The sequence below is a fragment of the Hyla sarda genome, chromosome 2, assembly GCF_029499605.1.
Source record: "Hyla sarda isolate aHylSar1 chromosome 2, aHylSar1.hap1, whole genome shotgun sequence".
Taxonomy (NCBI): Eukaryota; Metazoa; Chordata; class Amphibia; order Anura; family Hylidae; genus Hyla; species Hyla sarda.
The window spans coordinates 170,473,662-170,500,352 of record NC_079190.1 but is presented as its reverse complement, the minus strand read 5'-3'; the positions used below and the strand labels follow the sequence as shown (position 1 = coordinate 170,500,352).

At 40.0% G+C, this 26,691-nt stretch overlaps 1 protein-coding gene and 1 long non-coding RNA gene across 3 annotated transcripts in view; one reads left to right on the top strand and one right to left on the bottom strand.

The window, feature by feature from the left end:
* The window catches only part of NALF1 (NALCN channel auxiliary factor 1), a 603,144-nt gene that overhangs the window by 234,372 nt on the left and 342,081 nt on the right, over positions 1-26,691 (top strand). The window lies entirely within an intron of this gene.
* Positions 3,211-8,770, bottom strand: LOC130355511 (uncharacterized). The gene is made up of 5 exons (XR_008888559.1): positions 8,651-8,770; positions 5,414-5,855; positions 4,844-4,965; positions 4,316-4,440; positions 3,211-3,366 (listed from the first exon to the last, which is right to left on the bottom strand). It is a non-coding gene; the product is annotated as an uncharacterized LOC130355511 (long non-coding RNA).

Below are 26,691 nucleotides of genomic sequence, written 5' to 3'. Positions count from 1 at the left end.
AGAGGATGATGAAGGGGGGGTGTGGGGATGATGAAGGGGGGTGGGGATGATGAAGGGGGGGGTGTGGGATGATTACAAGGGGATGATGAAGGGGGGATGTGCGGGATGATAAGGGGATGATGAAGGGGGGATGTGTGGGATGATAAGGGGATGATGAAGGGGGTGATGTGTGGGATGATGACAAGGGGGGATGTGTGGGATGATGACAAGGGGATGATGATGAGGATGTTAATGACGGGTCTGGATGATGACAGGGGGGGGATGATGTATTTCCCACCCTAGGCTTATAGTCGAGTCAATAACTTTTCCTGGGATTTTGGGTTGAAATTAGGGGTCTCGGCTTATACTCGGGTCGGCTTATACTCGAGTATATACAGTATATTTTTTTTTCTATATTTTTTCTCCTTTTAATTTCAACATACAAAATGTATTCCCATTGTAGTTTGACAACTTATGTTTTAACAAACAAACATATACAAATACACACACAACTTAATACAGCTTGAAGTCCTATCCCCCCCACCCTCAACCCCTAGCGCTTGCCAGAAGTATGTATGTAACTCTTATTAATTCATATCACTGTATATTTCCATGTGTTCAATTGAACTAGATTTCTTTTTGAACTAGAAGCACCCTCGAGAAAGGTAGGATGATCATTATGTGACCTTTAGCCTATTCATGTATCTAACAGAAAATGAATATGATATCTAGAAATGTAGAATTCATTGCACTAGTGTCTACATTTTTTCAAGTCTCATTATAGTAAGAAAATAGAATACATTGCCAATATGTAATACACATATATTATACATACTGTTGTGGCATGGCCATTGTTTATAAGTTCCCTCTCCCTCACTGTGTAGACCGTGTGACAGCGTTCATGCCGGCCTGCAGTGCTAATACTGCTGATCAGTCATTAGATGTGACAGGACATTAGGTCTGGGATACCAGCAGTGACACTAAAGGAGACATAACAGTGCAGTCCAGGAATTTCTTCTGACTTGCTAGAATCTAATAGCTGAGAACATTCACAACTCCGTGTCCCTCTTAAACAATCTTGCTTGTATTTTAAGCTCAGTTAGCACATGCAATGTGTATAACATGTTCTGCCATGTGATATTGTAGCAATCTCTGCAGCCTCGGAATTGTCAAGGTGACTTATTCATTTTGAAAAAGTGATTGTAGCAGCAGAAATCATTGCAATATATTTTTTATCATTCTGTCTTTCTACAGTGTACAATGACATCGGCATGGGCATGAGATGTGCAGGTTGTGCTGGGCATACCCTAATCACCTGGAGCACAAAAGGCCCTTGGCCGCACCGTATTAAGCTATAAGCATGTAGCCGCGCCATGGGAGCCAGGAGCCTGAATGGACCTATACACAGTTGGGAACTAACAACAGGGGGGGGGGGGGGATCTACCTATTTAGAGACCTTTATACAGGGGGAATTACCTATATAGGGACCTATATACAGGGGAGAACAACTTACAGGGAAAAAACTACCTATATGAGACCTATACACAGGGGGGGGGGGATTACTTGCGCAGCGGGGAGAATACCTATATGGAGAACTATATACAGGGGGGAACTAACTACAGGAGTGGGGGGGACTACATACATTGGGACATACTGACAGGGGGAACAACTTAATGACCTACAGTGGTGGGGGAACTACCTATATGGGAACCTATACACAGGGGGTACTATCTACAGGGGATAGGGGGAATTATCTGCAGGAGGGCTACCTATATGTGGGCCTATATACAGGGGGAAACTATCTGCAGGAGGGAAAACTACCTATCTGGGGACCTATAAAAATAAGAAGTAGTGCAGCACTCCATATAGTGAAAAACGTAGTGGGTTTATTCCATCAAAAACAGTGTAAGAGCAGCGACATTTCAATCCTCTCCAGGATCTTTTTCAAGCAGCAAATGACAAGACCAAAGTGCATTTTATACACACAAACAGCAATTGTGTCAAATCAATCAATCATCATAAATAATAAAGTGCAAATAGTGCAATTGAGACACAGTATAATAGTATTGTACAACAAAGTGCATAGTGACACGTACTATCAGTATCCATCAGACCTCAAATACATTGTGCATTAATATGTGGTACAATATAGTGCAATATAAAAGCAAGTGAGTTTTAAAAACATTAATAACCAGAGGAATAGAGTAATTAAACAATCATATTCCTTACATTAGTTTTTATTTATTTATTGTTGTCCTACTAAGGACAACAATAAATAAATAAAGACTCCTTACATTAGTTGTAAACATCAGTGGATGCTGTGTCCATGCGGTCCGTTGTCCCGGAAGCCAAGTCCGTGGAGGCCACCCCCTCAATATTAACATAGCACCACTCGGAGAGCAGCAAGGCCAGTCACATAATAAATGGAGCTTCCTGAATTGTCACACATGCGCAATAGTGCGAGGAGCGCTAACGCCGCCATGACTCTGACGGGCATCAGGCTCGGAGCGCTAACCTCACATGTGCGCATGCGCTAAAGAAAACTTTATTCATACAGGCATACTGAAAACAATTGCACACTGCTGTGTGCAGTTAAAATGGTATCACTAGATGGCGCTATTGTATTTGAATTAGGCTATACAGATAGTTCTGGCAATCAGGTATAGGAGTCAGTGCACAGAGGGTGTTATAAAATAAAGTAAAATAAGAATAAGCAAAAATAAATAATAAACCGAATAATAACAAAAAATTATGTGTAAAAATTTTTTTTATATATGAAATAATAAAAATGAAAAAATTAGAAATAATCAACAAGATAATAATTAAAGGAGGAGGAAATATTTGGGTCCCTCACACACTAGTGGCACTTGCATGCGGGGTCAGAGTAAGTCACTTGACCAGAGGTGAGAATAGTTCAGACATAACATGGGTTGCCAAGGCAGAACCCTGTCATGTACCTGCCGTGCCCCAATCCTACCCCAAATCCTTGAGATAGTTGAGGAGCAGCCCAAACCCAGCTCATATGTCATGGTCACCGTATTTAAACAGTATAAGCACCTTGTGACTATAATTTCTATGTGCCCAATTGTCACACATTGACATACATACTAGACCCACCTCCAAAAAAATAATCAAAATAATGAAAAAAATCATCAAAAAAATGAAAAAATTATCAAAATAATGGAAAAAAATTACTCAACTCTCTTCCACCGACTCCAAATACCATTTGCCACATAATAGACACAATATCGACATATCATTTACAAGAAACCATTTATTAAATAAAACATTAAAATTCTCCCCGCTTCCTCATGTGCCACTTGAAATTCGTCATTTAGAAGTAAAACAGTATGAATAATATTCCTCTGGTTTTACATAACGTTGTTCCTAAAAAAAGAAAAGAAGAACAAAAAAGTAAGACAAAGAAATAGTCTAGTCATCATCACCAATCCAAAAATTGAGCCACAAAACTAAGGGGGTCCTACAGCATGTTAGGTGTAATCTTGAACTCCACATTGAGACCGTGAGGCCTCAATGTGTTGAGCTCATAGATCCACCTAAGTTCCCTCTTCAGCAACACCATTAGTCGATCACCACCTCTTCTCAAAGGTGGAACATAATCAATTATCATGAATTTGAGATCTCGTTCTGTATGTCCTAATTCTGCAAAATGTTTAGAGACCGGGAGGTCTAGGCGTTTTTTTCTAATTGTATACCTATGGTTATTAAGTCGCATTTTCATATCACATTTTGTTTCTCCCACGTAAAGTAATTGACACGGGCACCACAATACATACACTATAAAATCTGAATTACAGGTCAAATGATGTTTTATCTTGTATTCCTTATTGGTTCGTGGATGTTTAAAGGTGGATCCTTTCTCCATAAGGCCGCAATTAATGCACGCCCTACAGAGAAAGGAGACAAAGTTCGACTGTCCAAAATATCTTTGTTGTATCGGGCGTGTGAGGGAGATGTCTGTTTTCACCAGCTTATCCTTTAGGTTCGCTACCCTTCGATATGACATAATTGGGGGATCCTGTAAGGTCTGTATACGTGGATACCCCTTTTGTATAACCTGCCAATTATTTCTAATGATTTTTGTAATTCTATTAGACGCATCATTGTATGTACTCACAAAGGTCAGCCTGTCCTGTTTATTTGTCCGTCTTGTGGGGCCAGTCGAAATATCCTTTCTGTCAAAACTCTTAACTTTATTGCATTGTGAATCAAGCAATGATTGAGAATACCCCCTACGTCTAAAGTTCCTAGAGACCTTTTGTAAGGATGCCTCTGTCTGTTCCTGAATACATTGACTATAGGGGAGTGCTCTCACCATATGTCGAGGATGACAGCTAGTATACTCAAGTAAGGTGTTACAGTCAGTTTCTTTGGTAAAAAGGTCCGTATGTAGTCGTTCATCATGTCTTGTCACTAAGGTATCCAAGAACTGTATTTTCTCTGTGGATTGAACAAGGGTAAATTGAATATTGGCATTGATTGAATTCAAAAACATATGAAAGTCAGTCAGTTCATCCAAGGTGCCAGTCCATATTAGAAAAATATCATCTATATATCGCAACAGTGTTGCAACCTTTGCAAAATGGTGCGAAATATAGACATGCTCCTCCTCCATACTGGCCACCACCATGCTTGCGAATGTCGGCGCTACATTCGCGCCCATGGCGGTTCCCCTCATTTGCATATAATATTGATCGTTGAACATAAAATAGTTGCATTGTAAATTAATTTCTAACAGGGACAAGACGAATTCCATCTTGGCCCTGTCACATCCAGAGTGCAGCAAAGCTTTGCGCACAACATTAATTCCTGTCTCATGGTCTATGGATGTATATAAACTTACTATGTCAAACGATGCCAGTATGGAGTTAGGAGGGATAGCCAGATCACAAATTTTCAGTAAAAAGTCTGTGGTGTCTTGTATGTAGGATTTTGCTTCCACAGCAAAATGACGTAGGACTTGATCTAAAAAGATAGAAATATTGTTAAGAATAGACTTACGACCAGAAATTATAGGTCTCCCAGGGGGAAAGCTCAGGGATTTATGGATTTTTGGGAGCAGGTATAGCATTGGTGTGACTGGTTAAGCTGTTAACAAAAAAGCATAAAGAGATTGATCAATATTATTATCATTTAAAGCTTCATACAATGTTACTTTAATCCTGCGTTGAATATCCCACTTGGGATCCTTACTTAAAGATCTATAAACCAAAGGATCACTAAGTTGTCTAGCTGCCTCTTGTAAGTACATTGACCGGTCCATGACCACGACCGCGCCCCCTTTATCAGCGGGCTTGATGACTAGGTCGTGGTCATGGACTAAAAGGTCAAGAGCTTCTTTTTCCTTCTTAGATAAATTATGATGTACAACAAAACCACCATTATTTTTCAGATCATCAACATCATGTCTCACCATAGTTTTAAATGCTTCAATCATGATGATTCCAAAGGAGGATTGAAGTCACTTTTAGTCCTGATATCAAAATCCTTATACCTGAAACCCTCATCTGATGGCACTGAGGAGTTTGCTCCAGTCTTGTCCAAGGTTGTCAAACCAAACCTTTAGCTTGATCTTCCTTATTAGTTGATGTAAATCTATCTCAAACTAGAACCAGTCAATACCAGTATTTGGACAAAATTACAAACCCCTTGAAAGCACTGACATTTGTAAATCAGATAATGTTTTTGAAGATATATTTACCACTTGTTTCTTCTCCTCGGATTGCTCCGTGGAGTCTGGGTCTTGGATGCTTTCTGACTGCGTGTTTGCATATTTGTGGTATCTCTGGTGTTTCTGGCCTCCCCTCTGGGTGGGTTTCTTCTGGACGCTGGTCCTAAAAAATCTTCTGTACCTTCTAGAGTATCATTAGAATGAATATTATTAGCAGGATTATTAGCAGGTGTGACATTGTCTTTTGTGTAACATGGGGACCTATATACAGGGGCAACTACCTATAGGGGGAAGCTACCCATATGGGGAAAAATTCCTATATGGGGACCTAAATAAAGGGAGAATACCTACAGGGGGAAACACCTATATACAAAGGGGACTGCATAGCTATCGGGGACCTATATACAGAGTGAACTATCTGCAAAGGGGGAAATACCTATATGAGGATGTAAATAGGAGGAAGAACTACCTATAGGGGAACCTATACACAGGGGAGAAACTACCTACAGAGGGGAACTACCTATAGAGAGCCTATCTACAGGGTGCACACTGCCAACAGGGGAGGTCCTATATACATGGGGAAAAATACCTGCAGGGGGTCCTACATATAGGGTGCAAACTACATACAGTGGGGTCCTACATACAGGGGGTATACTACCTACAAGGGTATTATAAAAATGATTACAGGTTCCCTTTAAAAAGAATTAGAATTATTCCTTAACCACAAGATAGGGGATAACTAGGTGATCATTGGAGTTTTGACCACTGGGACCCCCATTGATTACCAGAATGGAAGTGAAATGTCCCCAGAAATAAAGGGAGAGGACCAGCGCACCATTTATTCTCTATGCAGAGGCACTGCTTTATGAACAATGAATCAAGTGTTGACTGTGCATGTGCAGTTTGTTATTGAACAGCAGTTAGAGAATATTGAATATGTAAAGGAGGGTGGGTGTGGTTGGGGGTATGGCCAAGGGCATGGTTAGGGAAGTGTTTTTTTGGATGGCTACCCTAATGCAATAGACTGCACACACCTATGTACCATGGTATATTGTAGCTGAACCACAAAATCATTATATTGTGTACTGTTTCACTGATGCCCTGTGTACTAAACATGTTATACAATGTAGGTGTGGTGTCCCGGTACCGTATTGCATCCAGTACCTAGTGTAGAGGTCCCCAAAGTCAGAGTAACTACGTTCAGGTAGGGTTCCTCAGGTGGGACAGCCCCTAGTCACCTCTCCTTAAGTTTAACTTGTATATTAATAAATGTTATATTAGTAATTCTATCTATATTATATAGGAATGTATAGTACTTACCTTGTTCGGCATCGCAGGATCTTCGGTCATGTGACCAAGTTAGTAACCTCTATGGTATGTTGCAGGACCTTAGGAGGTCCTTGGGTCACGCGTTACCTAGCATTCTCTGTAATAGTGATTGACATCCGTATGGACCAATTAGCTTCGTCCAATTATGACTCTCTTGGGTTGCTGCTCTCGTGGATGCCGGACTAACAGGACGGTGTGCTACGCAACTTTCAACTACACGCTAGGCCTCAAAACCTACGGCCTCAGCAGAACCAAAAATCGTGAGTCTTATACTAATTCCTGCTAATACTAGCCTGACTACTGGACCGCAACTAATTCTCTAAATCCATTGGAGCAGCGCAATAGTCTAGAGACTCTTAAAGCTAAAGTCCCAACCATTGTCAATCTCCAAAAGGAAGCTGTATTGATGAGAGACTGTTATGTTGATGAAGTGTACAGAAAAGCTTCAGTAAAGTTAACGCTGTTTACAGAAGCTTTCCGGTTGTGGACAATCCATTATTACTATCTACTTAAACTCAGTATTATCTACCTCCCTATTGTTCCTGGGAAGGGCGGCGGTAGGAAAAGCTTTATTGAGGAGCCCGCACCCTGGCGTCACGAATAGCAAGGGTTAAGAAGCACCCTTTATTACCTACACAGCTACACTCCCCATACCCTACATTCCCCAAGCTATCACATAGGTATACAATACTGTGCACAAAAGCTTATTCACTTGGCTTTGTTTTGTATTGAACTTGAATAGCACTTTCAGAGTGGTACATAACCCTGAACTGTACCTTTGTATGCCTCAGATTTCATACAGAGGAGCATAAAGTTTTTTTTTGGCATTATTTAAGGCATGGAAATAGATGTTTTTATTGATAACCTATTCTGAGGATAGACCATTCATTTTACAAACCTGGATAACCTCTTTATAGATAACCACTGATTTATAGATGTATTATTACCTTCGATATTAGCTAAATAAAGCTATCTTCAGTAAACTCTCTAATAGAATTAGCAAGCAACCAGAAGGAGGTGATTTGTATGTCTGTGTCAAAGAAACGGAGCTCCAAATACAAAAATCAAATACCAAACAATGCAAGGATCTAAAATCTGTTGGGTAGATTCAGGCGCACTTGGGAAACATAGCTGGAGGAAACATATTGAGCATTCTGAGGTGGGCAGGTAATGTATGCACTTTAGTCGCAATTAGATAACAATGAATTAATCAACATGATTTAATCCATTTTTAAAGGTTATCTCTATGGCATGTTCAATATGGAATCATTTGTGCTATTTATTGAAGTCCGGATGGATAAAACAAATAGAATTAGAATTATATGAGCAAATGCTATTTCTAAGACCTTTTAGCAGAAGGAAATAGCTTTATAACAAAATTACATAACAGCTGTTATTGCTAGGGACTAGTACAATAATATATTTTTTCTGTTTCCGTCTGTGTCTGCTTCCAGAGAGAGTTATTTAACAGTAGTGACTTCAAGGACATAAGCTATAGAATGGAGACAGGCAGGATGAATTATTGAATTGTCTCCTATGTAATATACAAATACATCTATCAATACAGAACACAGAGAGCAAATCATATGTCACATGTTATCGTATGTTGTTGTCCTCTTTAAAAACTGAAATCATTCAAATATTACTCACCTGTTTCTTCATTTATCATCTGTACAATTTCATTCCCCCTTGTGCAAGGTTCCTATAGAGGACACATTTTTGGAAAATATCATATCTGATGTAGAGCAATTCTATATGTTAAGCGCTGACAAATGGCAAAAGCTGCGGTTTTATTAGGAAGACAACAGTTCAACTGTAATAATATGCAGAGAGCTAAATTATACATTTACAGTTCTGCTGTGGATATGTGTGTGTGTATATATATATATATATATATATATATATATATATATATATATACAGTGGTCCCTCAACATACGATTGTAATCCGTTCCAAATGGACAATCGTTTGTTGAAGGATCCGTGCAATGTAAAGTATAGGACAGTGGTCTACAACCTGCGGACAGAATGCCCGGACAGTCAACCATCTGGAGGTCCGCATGTTGAAGACCACTGGTATTGGAGGTTATACTCACGTGTCCCCGCCGCTCCGGACTGTCACCGCTCGTCACCGCTGCCCTGGATGTCCCCTTCCATCTCTTTTGCTGCGTCCAAGTCCTCTGTTGCTCCAGCAAGGCCTCTGCTTCCCTGGCATCCTCGCTTTCTGTCGCCGCCATCACGTCGCTACGCACGCCGCTCCTATTGGATGACAGGACGGCATGCGCAGCAACATGATGACGACGATGGAGAGCGCCAACGATGCAGGGATCCTGAAGAGGATGCGCCGGAGCCCCGAGGACAGGTGAGTGATCATCAGCGGACCACACGAGGCACCGTAAACGGCTATCCGGTGGCAGCTGAAGCAGTCTGCGCTGCCGGATAGCCGTTTTTTTGATGGCCCCCGACATACAAAAGCATCGTATGTTGATGCTGCCTTCAACATGCGATGGCCTCTGAGAGGCCATCATATGTTGAAATGATCGTATGTCGGGGCCATCGTAGGTCGGGGGGTCACTGTATATATATATATATGGAGCAATGGCTGAATAGTGGATAGGTGAACAATCTTATAGGAGAAATACTCTATTAAATTTACAGATTAGCACAGGGGTCAAAGTTCTTAAAGTGGCCCTGTCGTTAACAAAATCTTTTGATATAATGTAGATAATACTATTATATGTAATTTGTAATATACATTAAGTAATTTTTAAAAAATATTTTTGGGTAACAAAATGCTGTCCCTGCAGCTATTGCCTGTGTCTCTATGAGGAGTCCAAATATAAAAAATGAGGACAGGACAAGCAGGGCTCTGCCGATAAAAACTTCAGATCATGGCGCAAAAAATTAGACCTCATACATCCCTGTATGCTGAAAAATAAAAAATTGTTATAGGGGTCAGAAGATGACTATTTTAAACATACTAATTTTGGTGCATGTAGTTAAAACCTAGATAAATTAGGTATGCTTGTGACCATATGGACCTTTAGAATAAAGATAAGGTGTCATTTTTACCGAAAAGAGCACTGCGTAGAATCTGAAGCCCCCAAAAGTTACAAAATGCTGTTTTGTTTTTGCCCCACAAATATTTTTTTTCTGGTTTTGCCGTAGATTTTGTGGTGAAATGATTGATGTCATTACAAAGTCAAATTGGTGGCACAACAAAAAAAGCCCTCATATGGGTCTGTAGGTAGAAAATTTAAAGTGTTATGATTTTTAGAAGGTGAGGAGGAAAAAACGAATGTGCAAAAATGAAAAATGGTCCGGTCTTTGAGGGGTTAAAGGGTAACTTTAATGATGTTGTGGCAGCAGAATACACGTTTAAACTCCCAGCAACTCTGTAGCCTGCTGCTAAAGTAATACATCAACTGAATCCCACAGACTTGCATAGGACTTTCGACAATTACAGTGTAGAATTCTAATATGTAAATGGTTACCTTTTTGTTTGCGTTGTCATTTAATATTTCATAAAGTGTAAGACATTATGTGACAACCACTATGTCAAATATTGTGCCCATAGTTACCTTAAATCAGACATAAATATGTTATTTTGTCATGTTATTTGCATCTACAATGTTGTCATGTTATCTGTAATATTGCTTCTCGTAACGGAGCTGGATGTGGATCCTCTACCTGTGTGGCTGATGACATGGACCGTATCGGGGAGCGGAGTCTAAGGTGCTGCCGGTCTTCACCAGAGCCTGCCGCAAGGCAGGATGGGCTTGCTGCGGCAGGCGACAACCAGGTTGCTACCCCCGACACGGCTCGACCACACAGGTAGCTGGGCAAGGCGAGGTACCAGAGGACAAAGCAGTAGCGTAGTCAAACATAGCAGAAGGTCAAGGCAGGCAGCAAAGGTGCGGAGTCAAATAACGTAGCGGGAAGGTCTGGATACACGGGTAAGGCAACAGGCAAAATGGAACGCTTAATCTCAGGCTAGGGGCACTGAAGATCCAGCAGGGAAATGTGGGAGGTGCAGGGACTTATAATGTGGTGTCAGATAAAAACACAAATTATGGGCGCACTGGCACTTTAAATTTCAGAGCTCCGGCGCACGTGTGCCCTAGGAGATGGGAACGCTCACGCTGGAGCTGAGACACAGAGGCAGAGGAGTGAGGTGAATGACGGGCTGGGATTCACATGCGGGCGCGTCCCGCGATGCGAATCCCAGCCCCGCTCACGGTCGAAGCTTGCGGCCGGAGCACAGAGCGTGACACTTCCCAAGTTTTTATATGCTTTATATTAATCTGATATGCCCATATTTCTGCATTCAACTGATAAATCAGGCATATAACACCTATGGGGTCCACCTCAAATACCGTAGTAGGTATTTAACCCCTTAATACATATAATTGGTTATATGCCTCAAAAATAAGCTTACTGTACTTTCTATAGGGCAGGTGCCAGCTGCAGATTACAGTTGATACCCACCACCAAAGGTTTGGAATAAAGATAACTCTAATACCAGCCATTTGTCCTCAATTGGAACTAAAAGTGTAGTTAAATAAGTAAACATTACTCTAAATATTAAGCCCTTTAACCCTGTGGACTGTAACTAGTGTGAGAAGCATCAGAAGCAGTGATCTTAAATGGAACTGTGATCAAACACAACTGAGATCCCGTCACAATTGTCAGGAGCAAAGTGGAGCTCTCATCTTGACAGATAACCCTTAAATGTTATTTTTCTCACATGGGGAACACTGTTTAAAAAAATAATAATAATTTGGTCACCATAATATCATAGTAACATCATTTGTAAGGTTGAAAAAAGACAAGAGTCCATCAAGTTTAACCTATTGAGTTGATCCAGTTTAAGGTACCCCCCCCCCCCCCCCATTTATAACCTCTAATATTATTACCCCAGTTATAACATAATATGGAGGATGCATGGTTGGAGAACATGAGATGAGAATACACCAGACCTACAACAATAGTTTTTGTTGTTTTCACAGTAAAAAGGCAGGTTCTGGAGATATTTTTGAGGTGACCTGTGATGGAATAAAGTTGGAGTAAGGTTCAGATCTAACATAACCTATTGACGGCAGCTTACATGTCTGAGAGTTATGGCAGTATGCAAGGACGTAGATGATCTAGCTACATCTGTCTAAAGTGGCTTCTGAACCTAAATGGCATGGTACAGAGCCTACGACTCCTGAGCTCCACTGTAGTTTTTAATTTCATCTGTGTAATAAGAACACTGATAAAGTGGAAAGTGAAGCTTACTAGAGATTCGGGGCACTAGGCAAAAAATCTGGCATGAGCTCAGGTACCGGTACTTTTGATTGCCCTGGTTCAAAGAATACGTTTATAGCCATCAGGAGCTCTTTTAAGACTTTAGTAAGGGCAGTATCTGTAAAGTATGGAAAATAGATTGTAAGGCTGGGTTCACACTGAGAATCTCCGGATAGCGATTCCTAGTGCGGCTAGTGCCGACTGATTTCTGATTGCTATGACTGTGTGGACATTGCCCCACCAGAACATTGAGCAAGTTCAATATTCTGGCAAATTCTGCCCAGAAAATTGCGCAAAATAAATGGGTTAATGGACAACCCATTGACCTACATTTTACCCTCAGGCATCTAAATTTTCGACCGAAATTTGGAAGCAGAAATCTGCTCGAAAATTCTGTAGTGTGAAGAGAAATAGCAGAGAGACGTAGCGGTTAGGTGAGAGTAGATTAAGCATGCCAGGATTTTAGGGATGAGGGGGCATTAGAGCCAGGTCACTAGTTACCAGCATGGGGAGGAGATTTCTATTTTTTTGTAGTATGTGGTTCACAGCACAAGGAGGGAAATATATATATTTTATAAATAAAAGAGAGATTAAATGTTTAGTTTGGGTAACTAGTGAGTCATATACAGATCACAGAATGAGTCCTGTTTGTGAATTTGCTAATATGTGACTGGACTTTTGTATACAGAAGTGAATGTGTGCTGTTAGTTGGAGTGTAGGCCCCTGGAGTTTACCTTATGCTGCTTTGATAAGATAATGGAGTAATTAGCTGACCTTATCGATTCATTTATCTTGTCACCTCCAAAAGAAATCATTATAGCACAGTGACCACCACAGCACATAGGACGAGGTAAAGGAAGTAACACACACACACATACACACACACACATACACACACACACACACACATATAAACACAAATCAATAAGAAAAACACTTTGCTAACAAGTTATTTTATTCATATGACCCACCAGCCCTTGGACTGTTCAACACTGTACTGTGAATATAGTGATTTTTTTGACTACAGTAATGTATTTAATGTGCTCAATATTTCCAAATCCATGCATGACATTTCTAGTATTTTAATACTTTAGATACCTAACTGCTTATGCATTCCACAACACTACTCGGATGCATTAATATTCTATCCCTGCTTTCAAACTGATTGTGTATTCTGAAGGAGCGGGGACCTTCACTCTACTTCACAAATGGCAATATTTTTCATTATGCCCTTACATTGCAAGCAGCAGAAGCAAGAGCCACCCATGCACCTTGTAAAACAGCCAACAGAAGCTCAGAAAATAGAGCACCTCTAAATATATATATATATATATATATATATATATATATATATATACACACACACACACACACACCAATCAGCCATATCATTAAAACTGACAGGTGAAGTGTATAACATACATTTTTGTCATAGTGTTGCCTGGTATGGGTTGGGTTATAGTAGGCAACAAATAAACAATCAATCAATTTTTGAAGATGATGTTTTGGAAGCAGTAAAATCGATAAGCTTGATGGTCAGTCGACTGGTGTGTTCATGGTATTAGTGGTTTTTACTCACTAGATGTATTCCAGGCAAGGGCAAGGGACAAGCTCATGGGTCTAAAGTAGGGCTGGGCGGTATGACCAAATATGTGTAACATGGTTTTTTTTTTTCTACTTACAGCGGTTCCACGGTATATAACGGTATTTCCCCCCCCCAAAATCATGTGACCCGCCAGCGCTGTCCTCCTTACATGACAGTAGGCTCAGCCTATCACTGGTTGGGGCGGGACATGGCTCCGGCCATTGATAGGCTGACGGCTGTCCGACATTCCCGTCCCCAGCGTGTGGCCGACGTAGGTGAGTTACAGTTTATTTTCTTTATCTTTTGCAGCCCGGGCATAGGGATACAGCGTACAAAGAGGAGGAGGGCAGTGCTTGTGGGTTACATATCTGAGTAGTACTCCGCTGGGCTGATAATTAATTGGGGGGGCAGAACAGTGCTGGCGGTAACATAGGATTAGTTCCCCGATGTGGGGACAGCGCTGTGCTGGGCTGATAATACAGTTCCGAGGGGGAGGGGCCAAACCAGTATCGCGGTATGGGGAAAATTCATATCGTGCAGCCCAAAAAATGCAGTATTCGGTATGAACCGGTATACCGCCCAGCCCTAGTCTAAAGCTCATTGATGCACATAGTCCGATAGGTACTTTTTAGTTAGATACCACAAATATCTAAAAAAAAACTCCCTACAATAGAATGGTGTATGTTGGGCATGCGACTGAACAGCTTCAGGCCAAGCTCACTTGTATCCACATCTGAAAGCACTTATAGTCGATGGCAATGGAAAAAGGTGTCTCCCTATGTTTTCTGTCTATCTTAAGAAAAATAATCAAGTGTTTCTTTGTTATCATTGATTGTTAAGGCAGTTAAAAAAGATAAAAAAATAAAAATATAACCCCCTTGTCACATAAAACTTTCATCAATTTATCTTGAAATACTTCAGAAAAACCTAGTGCCTTTGTAGTGGAAAAAGAGCATACAGCCAGATCTTGTTGTTGAGACTATGACACTACAAAACCTAATTAAAGTCTACCAAGTCTTTAATCAAATTTATAAGCAGAAAATGAAATAGTATTAAAATATATTATTATTTACAACATTTCTTAAGTTATTGGCTAGTCGCTGGCCTCCAGCACACACAATAAACGTTAACATTGTTTTCTTCATATCATTTGTCAATGGAAGAGAGTAAGCAGAGGGATTTACCGTAATCCCTTCCTGCAGAACAAAAAGAGATAAGCTTCAAACTGAGATATAGTTTCAACATGTGGTTGGTATGGCTCAGTGGCTATGCCAGCGCCATCAGCAACAGGTGCTAGTTGTACTATAAAACGGGGCACCCACTGCAGTGGCCAGGATCCAGTTCCGACTGTTGAAGCCCCTAGATGTCACGATCAACAATAAGTATGTGGTTAGACAGGAGGAGGGTCTCACTTTGTAATCCAATCGGCACCCCATGATCACTATCAGGGGTTGCCAGTGATTTACACAAAATGTATTTCCAGATGTTAAAAGAGCAGTCAATAAAATCTTTTTAGTGTCATCATGTAATGACACTTAAAATATGTTTATGCCACATGGAAAAGCCATAAAAACCAGAATCAATGAAATGTATGGCTCTCTGAATATGCTGATGTAAAACATTTCTATAAAATTAAAATGCCCCATGATCAACTCCCAGTCCAGGGTTGTTTACTGTCCAGGAAAATAAATGAGTACATTTATATCCGTATACTGAGCTATAGACATGCATAACCCTTATAATTCATCATTATTTTACAAGTTGTCCATAAAATGCCTGTCTGTGTTTCTTTTAATAAGTTTTTCCGAACAAAGAAAATTGAGGTTGGCATTCCTGTGTAAGTCTATAGGAAAGTCTTTGTTGCAGACCCACTCTGTGTTCTTCTCTCCCATCTCCTAACAATTGGTCAGGGGTCTGAACACTCTGAGCCTGACCAATCAATAACATTGTCTTGTCTCTATGACATGTCAGAAGTTTTTATTTTTTATTTATGTGATCGGTACATTTGATCAATGGGTTATAGGTACCTAAAACTAATACCATTACAAAATATAACTTATCCTACAGAAAGCAAGTCCTCCTATGGTTACATCAAGGGAAGGCAAGAACATCTATTTAATAAAACCGGAATACCGGAATTAAACACGAGACATTTCCTTTAAACACTTTTGGCGCAGTTAAAGGGATACTCCGGTGGAAAGCTTTTTTTTTTTTTTTTTTTTTTTTAATCAACTGATGCCAGAAAGGTAAACAGATTTCCTCTGTATACTACAGAGGAAATTATTTTCTTTTTGGATTTCTTTTCTGTCACGACAACACTGCTCTCTGCTGACACATCTGTCTATGTCAGGAACTGTCCAAAGCAGGAGAAAATCCCCATAGCAAACTGTGTCAAAGTGTCAGCAGAGAGCAGAGTGTCAAAGTGGCAGCAAAGAGCACTGTGATAAGACAGAAATCCCAAAAGAAAAGGGTTTCCTCTGTAGTATACAGCCACTAATAAGTACTGGAAGGATTAAGTATTTTTAATAGAACTAATTTAAAAATCTAAAAAGAGGGTGTCGGAATATATACCTATAGCTCCTCCTCTACCGTTCTATGACGTCAGATCCAGAGTAAACATTATAGTATTTAGTAGATTTATCAATGAAATTTGTCAATGATATTGTTAGAGACTATACAGCTTCAGCTTCTGCTGTCCGGACGTGGGAGCTGTGAGACCGCTGTTTTGACGCCACTTGCAGGCGCTGCAGGTCCGCGACCCGGCATCCGCCGTCACTGATGCGTATACAATACACTGCGAGGACTGCATCTTAGAAGGGATCGCAGAGGTGATCGACACCGAACATACCCGGGAGTGGTGAGATACAAAATTACCTGTCATAAACTGCCAGTATCTCTTGCATAATTGACAAACATCATAGACTTCATTTGCTGCAGCAGGTTAAGTCTGCACAACTTGTCACAAATTGACTATGCGAGAGACTTGAACTTAAAGTACGTGTTGAAACGAAATATTTATGCTGGCCAGCATTTTCTATATCCATTTTTTATATATCCATTTCCTCATATCTATCGTTGATTAAGGACTGAAGGAACTTATTAATAATTACTATTGCCGGCTGACAGTCTCGCATATGGTTGCTACGGGTTACAGCCATCAAGTTGCTATTTTATAGTATTGCGCCAATAGAAAAAAACGAGCGCATTATTTAGAGGAATTTATATACCTTCCTACAGTGGTCACATTTTTATATTTTACATTTTCATTTACTATACCATTTTATTGTTTTACTTGTTGGAGTGGTGTTATCACAAGGGCCCTGTGGTACACCTATCTCCACTAGTTATTTTATATATATAATAAACTGTTTTTTATCAAACTATATTCTATGGCCATTTGTTCAAGACCTTGAGCCCCAATTTAACCTCTTTTTACATTTAACTAATTAATCACCTTGGGTATAGGTGATACAATTGGGTAGCCCAGGTCGTATGGTTATTTGATTGACAAGAGCCTCTCCAAACCCACATTTTAATAATTTAAAAATCTGTTTAACTTTCTGGCACCAGTTGATTGAAAAATAATATGTTTTCCACCAGAATACCCCTTTAACAGTAACCTCTCATTGGTTGCAAAGGGAAACAAGGCCCCTTTTGTTTCTCAAATATATTTCCTCACCAATACAGTTATATAACCCTGTATTAACCCCTTAAGGACCACGGGTTTTTCCGTTTTTGCACTTTCGTTTTTTCCTCACCTTTTAAAAATCATAACCCTTTCAATTTTGCACCTAAAAATCCATATGATGGCTTATTTTTTGCGCCACCAATTCTATTTTTCAATGACATCAGTCATTTTACCCAAAAATCTATGACAAAATTAAAAAAAAATCATTGTGCGACGAAATTGAAGAAAAAACACCATTTTGTAACTTTTGGTGGCTTCTGCTTCTACGCAGTACATTTTTCGGTAAAAATGACACCTCTTTATTCTGTAGGACCATGCGATTAAAATGATACACTACTTATATAGGTTTGATTTTGTCGTACTTCTGTAAAAAATCATAACTACTTGCAGAAAAATGTATACGTTTAAAATTGTCATCTTCTGACTCCTATAACTTTTTTATTTTTCCACATATGGGGCGGTATGAGGGCTAATTTTTTGCAACAGGATCTGAAGTTTTTATCGGTACCATTTTTGTATTGATTGGACTTTTTGCTCGCTTTTTATTCATTTTTTCATGATATAAAAAGCGACCAAAAATACGTTATTTTGGACTTTTGAATTTTTTTGCGCGTACGCCATTGATCGTGCGGTTTAATTAATGATATATTTTTATAGTTCGGACATTTACAGGGATACCACAAATTTACATTTATTTTTATTGACATGGTGTTTTTTTATGGGAAAAGGGGGGTGATTTGAACATTTATTAAGGAAAGGGTTAAATCACATTTATTAACTTTTTTTTTACACTTTTTTTTTGCAGTGTTATAGCTCCCATAGGGACCTATAACACTGCACACACTGATTGCCAGCACTGTTCACTGCAAAGCCATAGCTTTGCAATGATCAGCGTTATCGGTGGTCGATTGCTCAAGCCTGAATCTCAGGCTTGGAGCAATCGCCGAGTCGACACTCCGGAGGCAGGTAAGAGGACCTCCGCTCGTGTCCCAGCTGATCGGGACACCGCATTTTCACTGCGGTAGTCCCGATCAGCCCCGCTGAGCAGCCGGGCAGCTTTTACTTTCGTTTTAGACGCGGCGTCTAAAGGGTTAATAAAGCGCGGCACCGCGATCGCTGCCACGCGCTATTAGCCCCGGGTTCCGGCATCAGATACATGCCGGGACCGACCCGATATCACGCGTTATATCGCGGGAGCGGGCCAAGGACGTAAATATATGTCCTTGGTCGTTAAGAGGTTAAACACATCGAAGCATGTTATGAGACAAGTGACAACAGTCTTTTCAATCATAAACTACATTTTGGAATCATCATATCATTTTTCTCTAGTACATACAATATTTACAGGAATGCCATCTCTAGTTTAAAGGGGTACTCTGCTGGAAAACAATTTTTTTTAATCAACTGGTGCCAAAACATTGAACAGATTTGTAAATTACTTCTATTTAAAAATCCTTCCAGTACTTATTAGCTGCTGTATGTCATTTTCTTTTTTAATTTAGTTTCTGTCTGACCACAGTGCTCTCTGCTGACACCTCTGTCCATCTCAGGTATTGTCAAGAGCAGGATAGATATGCTATGGGAATTTGCTCCTACTCTGGACAGTTCCTAAAATGGACAGAGGTGTCAGCAGAGAGCACTGTGGTCAGACAGAAAGGAAATTCAAAAAGAAATAAACTTCCTGTGGAGCATACAGCAGCTGATAAGTACTGGAAGGATTACAATTTTTAAATAGAAGTAATTTACAAATCTGTTTAACTTTGCGGCACCAGTCGATTTAATTCTTTTTTTTCCCTGCGGAGTACCCTTTTAATCACAAAAGTGATGGTATTACCATGCTTGACATACAATAAAGGTAACATCTAAGAAATCTCTCTCTCTCTCTCTCTCTCTCTCTCTCTCTCTCTCTCTCTCTCTCTCTATATATATATATATATATTTTAGTATGGCATCTTGTACCCCTCAAGATTTGTTTTTCCTTAATATCATGTAGATAGTGATCGCTTATGGGCAGGGGCCTCTCTCCTTTAGGGTTGTTGGTTATTAACTTGTTTTGATTATTTGTCAGTTTACTTGTTTGTTATTTTCCCAGTTTTAAAGAGCTGAGAAATATGTTGGTGCTTTATAAAGATTATAATTATGATAATTATTATTAAAATGCATTTCACTATAGACTTATTATAAAACAAGACTTGTTCGACAAATGACATTCTAACTTTCTAGTACTCCAAAGTTGTACATTTACAAAAGAGTCATATTGTCCCAACAAATTGGGACAATTAGAAACAAGTTGATTGACCATAATAATCAAATTGTCACGTCTGACAATCTGCCATAGGTACTCTCCACTGGGCGACGGGATCTCAATCCCTGGGCAACTGTCCCTGTGCTGAACTGGGAATGATGGGAGTTGTAGTTTAGCAGTAGTTTAGCATCAGTGAGGCTCCAGTTGTTGCTAAATTACAACCACCAATATTCCCAGACAGCCTTGGACTGTCTGGGAAGGATAGGAGTTGTAGTTTAGCAACAGCTGGAGGCTCCCTATTTGGGAAAACACTGGCAGAAAGGGTCTGTGCACATTATACATTTTAAAATAAAAAGGCATGCTAAAAACATGTAATGTGAACAGAGCCATACTTAGGGCACATTGTTCTGGGCTTTGAGCTTCTTCCTGTGTAGCTCCCCCTTCTTGCTAGAGGAGTGTCTACACAAGAAGAGGCCAAAGGAGGAAAAATAAGGGTAAGTATCTCTCTTCACTGTATACATTATACAGACATCTATATAGATAGCTGCTTAATGTATGCACCCCCTCCCCGGGCATTTCCCATTTTGCTGAGAGAGCAGAGAGTGTGTGTGTGCACTATTCACCGTTACTGACAATACAGAACTTTGCTGAGAGAGCAGACACTGTGTGGTCATTAATCAGCATTACTGACAATACAGATCAGCACAGGGGAAATCCATTGACCATGAGCCCACATCGCTACAGGCAGACAGGCAGGGAGAGTTTAGAAGTCGTTACATTGTCTGCCAATTGAGATCATCACAAGAAGCACTCCCCATTCAAAGACTGCAAGCAACCTTTGTGATGCCATATGGTCCCCCGACCCTGCTGCCACATCCAGACTCTTTATTTGTGATTCTAATAGTGTCATACTGAAGAACAGTATTATTTCACTACCCCAGCACACTCCCTATGCGTGTTACGACAAGGCAAAATGTTCAACACCCCCTATTGAGGCTCTCTATAGCCCGGAAATAGCCATTTTAATAGAAATTTGCTGCAAATATATTTGAATAGAACCAATTTTTTTTAGGAAAATTAGGAAATTCAGCCGAATAAAATTTTTGAAAAATTCGCCCATCTCTAGTAGCCGGTAAGTGACCCATTACAGTTAATGTCTGGCAGGGCTTGACTGGGGATGAAAACCAGCCCTGAAAATTATTGCAGACCAGCCCCAGAGCATTGCGCCAGCCACTCCCAGATTTGTCCTTTTACAGTACACTATATATCTATCAAGGAAATTGCTACAGTATGCTATTTTTCTTCTCTATCTGGCCCAGACCATAATGAAGATTTCTTCCAACCACAACTCGTCTCCACAGAACCTACCAGACTAACATTTTAGACTCCGCACTTTCCCAGCATCTATAGTGCTTTATACAGTAATACTAACCCTCTTAGTGTTCTACACAGTAGAGTGGTAGAGTGGTAGATAAGGTAGAGATGTCCCTTCACATGGTTTTCTCATTATGGAGGTGACTCAAATAGGTAGTTATCCATTTAGATAGCTTCCCCCTGTAAATAGTTACACTCTGTAGTAGTAGAAGGCAGCCCCCTTTAGGTAGTAACATCATCAGTCCCCTTTAGTTAATAATAACAGTAGCCAATTAAGGTAGTAACAGCAGCAGTCTCCTTAATGTAGTAATAGCATAAGCCCCATTAGGCAGTAACAGCAGCAGCCCCCTTTTGGTAGTATTAACAGCAGTTCCCTTTAAATAATAGTAATAGCAGAAGTCCCCTTTAGGTAATTAGATAATAGCAGCAACCTGCCTCCCCTTAGGTATGTAGACAGGCAGGCAGTCTTCCCCCTTAGCATCCCCCCTTACTCTCCCTCCTTCTATATCAGTAGAGTAGGTTTCATGTAGACTGTAATGTCCGTTTATTTGTTTTTGCATTTTTCTGTTTTATGCCCTGTTCAGACCTTGTTTTTCATGCTTTATATGTTTCTGTAGTTTCCTTTCCAGGCTTGGAAGAGTTAAGCTTTTCATCCAATAGCAAGGCGGGTGTGTCTATATATCTCTAGCTCAGTCTAGGTTCTGGGCTGGTCATTGACCTGTTGCTACTATGATTTCTGTTTGTGTATACATGCTGCTATGAAGTTGTTAGTGCAATGATGCTATTATTAGTATTTTTGTGCAATTTACTTCCTAGTCCACTTTAGCATGCATTTTGTATTTATCTTTGATATGATCTGAGTTTTTAGTCATGGGTCAAATAGTCTTTTATTGTAGATTTTAGTCTGTGTTACATTAGTCGGTTTTAGGATTATGTTTGCTCGTTCTGCCTTGTCTGTGTTCACACTGAGTTAGTCTTGCTAGTGTTATCCATGCTCTGTATTTTATCATTCCTGTTTGGTGCCATTTAGTCTATTAAGACTCATCCAGTTCTAGTCTTGTATTTTGAGAAATATCCTGTCTAATATCCTGACCAGTTTTCCTCTACGTTGTAGAGTTTGGTTTTCTTGTATCCGTTTTTATGAAGTTCTATGTTTTATATTTATGTTTCCTACTGGGACAGCATCCTGACCTCAAGGGGGAGTGTGCCCACTGGCTAGTAGTCTATTTGGCTTTATTATTAATGGCTACTCTTTTTCTGGAGTGGGGTGTCCAGTTTTTTTGTTCTGTGTCCCTGTGTGAACAGTGTCCTATGTTTGCTTATGGGTTTGCCTGTTCATATTCTGCCCTGTTACTATTTGTATCCTGTTTGGTATATCTGGTTGTCTAGTAGTTTTCCGTTTCTGTTCTGGCCTGTGACCGACTATGTATATTATGTGTTTTTACGCCACTGCATTTTATCGCAGGCAGGGACTGTCTCCTAGTTGTCGATTCACCGCTTAGGGTGTATGGGCAAGTAGGCAGGGAAAGTGTTTTTAAGGTCAGTTTAGGGCTCACTTTCCCTGTCTCCCCCAGTTGGTCATGACACTCATCTTACCACCGCGCTCAAGCAGAGCCATTCTGTATGCATCCAGGCCATCTGGCCCTGATGTCCTGGGTCCAAGCCACACCCTACATCTAGTCGTCCACTACAAGTGCATTTGTTTAAATGTGGAGTTAATGCTCCATTAGGATATTGATAGTTGTCCCTGGTTTTGGATGTTTACCATTGGGAAATACAGTCTTTTTTTTTTTTTACAATTGAATAAAAAATCAAAGAAGTATTAAAACCTTCCCCTTCTTTTTCCTGTTCAGAAAATTTCTTGTCTTTTTACTGTATTTTTATGGAGCTGTTAAAGGATTATTCTCACTACTCTATGATAAGATTTTGAGATGTGTACGGGAAACATATTTAACACCTTAATTATGCTAATACACTTTATTGCAACACAACAGAATTGTCATTTTCCTTCTGAGTGGTGATGCTTAGAATGTGGCCTCCATGACTTCATAATTAGTACTGCAAATGGAAATAATAATACATAATCATCCAGAAAAGTGTTCTACTATGTGTTTTGACTGATGCTTGGCTCCACTCATGCTAATATTTTTAAGCTCTACTTCCTTCAGCTCTGCATTTCTTTCTTGAAAAACGTAAGAATTTTTGTTTTTTGGTCTTCGTATAAAGATTTTCTCTGCTAAAGGCAGTTTCCCCTTGAAATTAGTATCTATGCTCAAGTTGTGCTATGTCAGCAATATGAGATGATCTAATCGTGTTTATATAGTAGCCTATGCAAGTGCTCATCCTCTGTCTCACATAGACAGATGAATAATAACACTGCCTGGCATTAATAGACAAACCGTTATATGAAATTAAATTGAAACATATAACTTAAAATTTAATGCATGCAACCTGTAGCTAAGTACAGATATCTGCTAATCTATGGTGTTTTACAATAAATTAATAATACATACAATACATTAATAACAAATTACTTAAAGGGGTTGTGCTAGCTGGCTCCTTCAGGCTTTCTCTGCTCCTCTGGCCTGTTTGCAGTGGCTGGAGGTGTTCAGGAAAGTCAAAAGTGGGGACATTACACAATTATGTAACTCCCATAGACATTAATAAGAGTTGCATAGATGGCATAGCCATAGGGGTACTCTGTTTACATAACCCCCAATAAAGTTTATGGGAGTTACGCAAATTTCATCTGCTTTCGGCTTTCCCGAACATTTCTGGCCGCTGCAAACAGAGGTGGTCTCAATAAACTCCACTGAACTAACCTGCAACTGATTATCATTGATGATCAGTAATGTCCAGCATTAGCCATGAATCCCGGGTATGAAGTGGAGAATTACATTATTGTGGCCAAACTTTAGTCACTGCTGACAATATACCAGGCACAAGGTTTTCCTCACACACCTCACAAAAAAGTCTTCTATAGACAATATCTAATTCACAAACAAAGACCAGTTATTAAAGGGGTTTTCTCATCTCTTCTGATTACCTCTCTCTGCTGCTGCTTACTTCTGGGCTTGCTGGTAGGCAGGCTGGGGTCAGTGGCAGGTCATTGGTTTCTGTGTCTGACAGCTCCCAAGCTAATGGACTATGCTTTATGCTGTCAGACATAATGAATGGGCTAAGATAAGCCTGAGCAGGTAGCCCAATGCATGCACAGGAAATCTAGCCACTCTACAGCAGGAAGGGTTTTCACCACTGTTACCAAGCAGAGTGGTTGTTGGGGGTCATAGCTAACAAGCAAACAAATAGGAGGATAGATAAGAAGACATATGTACAGAACAGGCACGTTTGCTAAATAAAACCAATAGAAAACATGTCTATTCAGCCATTCTCTACACATAGAGATATGATTAAGGAGATAGGCGTATAAACCTTTAAGATGTCAATGCCACCATATTTAATCCTATGTAGCTTGGGTAAAGATTAAATTAGTAGCTTCCCAACATCTACAGTAAAGTTTATATCAAGATAAAATCCACACCATCTAATCTAATGGTATGTTCACACTGCAAAATCTCCGCTCGCTGAATTCAGGAAATTCCATCTGGCCGCTGCCGCCGGCAAAAATACTTCGCCATGGACGGCTATGCATAAATGAGTTGTTCCAAGTTGAAGCTCTTGGGCCCCAATCCAAAATTTGTAACCTGTATTGTGTCATTTATAAAATTGGCGTCATTTACAGGTATATGTAGCAGTTGGGTCATGGGGACCTTCTGACTCTAGGGCCCTTCTGTGCTTTCCACCTTTGCAGTTTCTATAGGTACACCAAAGCAGGAATATCATATTTGGGAGTAGCTACATCACAATGACTATATTTTAGCTTCTATGTGCAGCAGGCACCAAAACTACCATCACGATAAGACAATAGGAGCGCTGACTCTTGTCACAGTAATGTGATTGGAAGTTTTTACTGGTCTTTTGATTCCTGGTGACAGGTCCAGATTTCTCTGCTGTCCTGAGGGTACAGAGCAGTAGAGTGTGCAGTCTGTAATCTTTGTTTGATTTGTCCTGAGAGATTATTTTTTATTATCCATTCACATTCTGCTTTACTCACTATATTTTAGGAATAATATAGCTTGGAGACAAGTGCAGTGAGTGACAGTAATTCTTTGGGAAGGGCATGTAGCCAGACTGAACCTTGACAAATACTGCAACAAGCTTATCTGCCTAGTACTTATTCTTCCACCTGCGGCACAAATAGCCAGACTGAAACTCTAGTATATTATTCTGGGCATAATGGGAGAAAATTCTATTCAATTAAAGGGGTTGTGTGTGGTTGGAAAACCCATTGTCAAGTACTTTATGTGGGCATTCAGAGCAAATAGCGTGTGTGTTGGGGTGGGGGCAGTTCTACATATCCAACATTTAGGTCGTGCATATAGGGGGAGATTTATCAATATGTATCTGTGTGCAGCCACTTCACAGCCTTTTATTTTTTTGCTGCTGTGTTTTTGGCTTATATGCGCCAAATTTCTCAAAATTGAGCACAGATTAAAAATCACCCTAGAACTTGCTATAGGATGTAATTTTTCTAAGGCCAAAAAAAAGATGCAGTTAATAAATCTTGTCCACTGTCTAGTCAAGAATGAAGCACTGCAAAATTTTTGTGCAAAAACTAACTGTGAAATTTCAGCCAAAAAAATGTCAGAGATGCAATGATTAATTAATCTCCCCCCCCCCCTCTCTCTCTCTCTCTCTCTCTCTCTCTCTCTCTCTCTCTCTCTCTCTCTATATATATATATATATATATATATATATACAGTTATGGCCATAATTGTTGGCACCCCTGAAATCTTTCTAGAAAATTAAGTATTTCTCACAGAAAAGGATTGCAGTAACACATGTTTTGCTATACACATGTTTAGTCCCTTTGTGTGTATTGGAACTAAACCAAAAAAGGGAGGAAAAAAGAAAATTGGCCAATATGTCACCCCAAACTCCAAAAATGGGCTGGGCAAAATTATTGGCACCCTTAACTTAATATTTGGTTGCACACCCTTTGGAAAAAAAAAACTGAAATCAGTTTCCTATAACCATCAATAAGCTTCTTACACCTCTCAGCCGTAATGTTGTACCACTCTTCCTTTGCAAACTGCTCCAGGTCTCTCTTATTGGAAGGGCGCCTTTTCCCAACAGCAATTTTAAGATCTCTCCACAGGTGTTTAATGGGATTTAGATCTGGACTCATTGCTGGCCACTTCAGAACTCTCCAGTGCTTTGTTGTCATCTATTTCTGGGTGCTTTTTGACATACGTTTGGGGTCATTGGCCTGCTGCAAGATCTCGGACGCAAACCCAGCTTTCTGACATTTTTAGCCTAAAGTCTATCTGCGTGTTATACGCCGATAAACAGTTTCTGGCCCCGCAGAAGCTGCTGCAGATCAATGATTTAAAGTGGCAGTGTCTTCTGCGGGACCAGAGTCCCGCCGATGCTGCCCGATTCCTTCCCCC